Source organism: Juglans regia, chromosome 15 (assembly GCF_001411555.2).
Source record: "Juglans regia cultivar Chandler chromosome 15, Walnut 2.0, whole genome shotgun sequence".
NCBI lineage: Eukaryota > Viridiplantae > Streptophyta > Magnoliopsida > Fagales > Juglandaceae > Juglans > Juglans regia.
This window is the reverse complement of record NC_049915.1, coordinates 5,609,382-5,613,680: the sequence shown is the minus strand read 5'-3', so window position 1 is coordinate 5,613,680 and position 4,299 is coordinate 5,609,382. Positions and strand designations below refer to the sequence as shown.

Below are 4,299 nucleotides of genomic sequence, written 5' to 3'. Positions count from 1 at the left end.
CACGCCCCCTTCCATGTCCAATGCTCTGACAATGTGAGGTCATGTATAGCAACTGGGATGATTTGGATTTCTGCATCTGTCTATAAAAGGAGAGTGTTTTGGGAAATTTTCATGACTTTTCAAGTGGTACAAATTGAGAGTTTTAGTACATAAATGTCATCCACATAAAAGTAGGAGAACTGTTTTCAAATGATCCCAATGCCTACATGTAGTAAATATATTTTTCTGTTATTGTTTTCTATCACTTTGCTGTAATTGTTTGCTCTCTCCTTTCATGTAAGCATGCTTTAGGGTGTATTTATGTGTCTATGTAGTAGTATATGTTTGTGGGTAATGGCTTGGACGCTACATATAACGTTTGTGGCTATCCCGATTGATGGTTTCTTTCAATGCCATTTGATCCCAGAAAACACCACATATATTATTGATTATTATCGTTAAGCCACTTTTCTGACTCCACAACCAAAAACAAAGTTTTCTTTCAATGCAAAGTTGCTGTTTTTCTTTACAAAACAGAACAAGAAGTTGATTTGTGTTTCTGTTTTTCTTTGCAAACCAGCTTATCCAAACAAATTGATGATGTAATATTTTTCTACATATTTCTAACTCCTTGAAAATGTAATATTTTTCAAGGATGGGCACACAAATTGATGATGATCCCTTCTTCACCACTCTATTACAAAGTGGAGGAGAGGGTTGTAATAGCACCCCAACGCAACATTCTAATGTTGTGCTCCAAGCAACATTCAATGACGGTGAAAAGAGGCAACCTCCAAAAAAAGTTCAAAGGGGTGCATTTTTCACTGCAGAGGAGGATAACCTCCTCGTATCAGCTTGGCTTAACATTAGTATCGATGCAATAAAGGGTACTGATCAAAAGTCCACTCAAATGTGGGAAAGAATTTCAGAATTTTATCATGAATATAAAAAACAGAACAATGTGAACCGTTCTGTAGTTTCTTTGATGAATCGGTGGTCCTCGATTCAGAAATGCACAAATAAGTTTTGTGCATTTTTAGCACAAGTAGAGTCACTGCATCCGAGTGGTGCAACGGAGCAAGATAAGGTATGTAACATTTTCCTTTAATTTTCACAAACATGTAGGACTGATTTATGAACTAACAATATTCCTATGTATTTGTAGATTGAGAAGGAAAAAATTATGTATAAAGAGATAGAGAAAAGTAACTTTACAATGGAGCACTATTGGTGTCTTCTAAGACACCAACAAAAATGGCAACAACACATCTCCACCCTTGGGACGAGGAGAAGGCCACAAGGTGAAGCTGCTCTTGACACGGTGGAGGAGAACATAGAGGTCTTTGCTGAGAGACCTCAAGGCAAAAAAATTGAGAAAGAAAGGGAGAGGAAGCGGAAGTCGATGGAAGGCAAAGAGTCTGAGATCAGCATTTCTTTAGCTAAAATGACCGAGGATAGAGCCACGACCATGGAAGAGCGGAGAAATGCTCAACTCAAGGCAGACGAAAAAAGTGAGAAAATATTTGAACTAAAGAAGAAGAAGTTTGAACTAGAGAAGAAGAAATTTGAAGGCAAGATGATGATGCTAGATCTACGTGGCATGAATGCCATGCAACAAGAATATTTTCGTAATATTCAAGTTGCAATTTTTGAGGAGTCGAAGTCCCATTCCGGAGGTAGATCTAACTCTCATTCGACACCTTACTATGTAGATATCTAACTTGTAATATTTATAGAACTAATTTTTTTGAGAATTAGTGGCTGCCCAGCCACATGTGGGCTGGATAAATATGTGGCTGGGTAGCAACTAAATTCGTGGACTGTGGAAATTATCTTTGTTGGTAATTTGTGGACAGTTTTGGTAACTTTTATGGATATGGATATGAGACTGTGTTGGTGGACTATTTATGGGATTGTGTTGCTAAATTTTGAATGCCTTTGTTCATCAGGTCTCTATCTCTCTCTCACACAATTTTGATGTCCGCATGATTCATTGTGAGATTTGATTACTCTTGCAATTTTATTGGAAGTGATATTATAATGGATGTGGTTAAAAAAATTTGGTTAATATTAGTATGAAATGTTAATTAATATTAGGTTGAGGAAACAAATAGGTGGGAAACAATAATTTTAAGTAAAATGTAAATTATTAATTAATATATGAAGTGTATTTGTAAAATATAAAAAAATATATAAAATATTATTAAAATATATAATATAATATTATTAATTTGACTTTAAGATGGCTAGTCCAATGTGAACATACCTAGCCAAAAGTTAAAGTTATAGTCAAAACTTGTACTTTTAGCTAAAATTTGGATTTGGCAATGGCTAGGCCATTGCCAATGCTCTAACAATCTAAGGGATGGAAGGTGGGGATTAAGCATTTTCTCACCTACCCATTCCATGGTTGAGCAAGTTTGGTCACTTCCTAGATAAAAAGTAGAGGGCTTAAAAAAAGAATATTATAAGGTCTTAAAACATACTCTTAAATTATTTTTAATGACCTTCATAAAAATAAAAGCACACACTTCTTAAAATAAATAATAAAATAATAAAAATCCTTATCCCAAAATATTGACTTAAAATAATAATAAATGACGTAAAGACCTACGTAGTAGGATTTGAGTGTTACAAAATATTTTTAAAAGAATTAAACCATTTAATTAAATAGCATTTTTAACATAAATTAAAATAATGCATATCACATAATATTCTTAATAGATGAAATCATTTAAATAAAATGATTTTTTATAACTATATATTATTTTTGGTTGTTACAAAAATACAAAGAGATTTAGGTTGTGTTTGGATGTTGAAGTGAGTTGAGTTGAGTTGAGTTAAGATGATAAAATATTGTTAGAATATTATTTTTTAATATTATTATTATTTTGTAATTTGAAAAAATTGAATTGTTTATTATATTTTGTATTGGGATTTGAAAAAGTTGTAATGATGAGTTGAGATGAGTTTGGTAACCAAACTCACCCTTACTTAAAAATCAGGCTTGGTTCAACAACCCTAAAAATACCCTATTTAAAATATTTTCGGACATTTTGTGACGATGTGAATTTGATGGCAAAATGTAATTATTTGCTACAAATAGTATTCGTGGGAATTGTAAATTTTTTTGTTACCAACCAATTTGTCACTAATGAATGCATATGTCATCGTAATAAAATATATTGTGGAAACTTTTTCTGATGATCTTAATTTGTGGGAAAAAATCTTTAATTTTCACAGATTTTAACTTGTGACAAATGGAAAATGGTCCAATATAATAATTTGCGGTGAGACTTTTCTAATGACGTGAATTTGGAGGCAAAACGTAATTATTTGCTACCAAATAGTATTCATGAGAACTGTAAGTTTTTTGTTACCAACCAATTCCGTCACTAATGAATGCATATGTCATCGTAATAAATTATATTGTGGAAACTTTCTCTGATGATCTTAATTTGTGGGAAAAAGTATTTAATTTTCACAAATTTTAACTCGTGACAAATGGAAAATGGTCCAATATAATTATTTACGGCGATACTTTTCTGACGATGAGAATTTGTCGGCAAAACGTAATTACTTGCTACCAAATAATATTCGTGAGAACTGTCAAATTTTTTGTTACCAACCAATTCCGTCACTAATGAATGCATATATCACCGTAAAAAAATATTATCACTAAACTTTTTTTGATAAGCTTAATTTTGTAGGAAAAAGTCTTTAATTTTCACAAATTGTAAATCGTGACAAATAAAATGGTTCAATATAATTGGTTGCGATAAGAATTTTTTGACAACGTGATTTTGGTGACAAAACGTAATTATTTGCTAACAAATAGTATTCGTGGAAAAAAATTGTCCCAAAAACCACTATTTGTTGTAGTGATATCCCAATTCATGTCACGTAGCAATCTAAAGATCATAATTCTCATATATATTTGTAGTTTAGTTTGGTTTCTCAAGCGCAACAATCCTACATAATTTCTGTGAAAATTTAAAGTTTCAGTGCTCGACTCAATAGCTAGCCCTGCTTACCACGTTTCTACTTTGTTAAATAATCATCTCACTTTCCGACTCCACCTATTTTTTAGCAAATCCACCAAAAGCATTATAGACAAGAAGTATTAATTAGAGACGAGTCGATCCCCAAAAGGATCCAATTGTAGCAAGTTTAAAATTAATACGGAAAATTTCTTGGAATCTGTTAAACTTATAGTAATCTTCCCATTCGGTAAATACTAAAACTATATATATAGAAGAAATATTGAAAATAACAAGCTAATTATAACACAAACAAGCACTAGTACTTCATCATATAAAA

The 4,299-nt window shown here is 31.9% G+C and overlaps 1 pseudogene; it reads left to right on the top strand.

Moving 5' to 3' along the window:
- The first annotated feature begins 305 nt into the window (after window positions 1–305).
- Window positions 306–424, top strand: LOC118344768 (annotated as a pseudogene).
- Window positions 425–4,299: the final 3,875 nt, after the last annotated feature.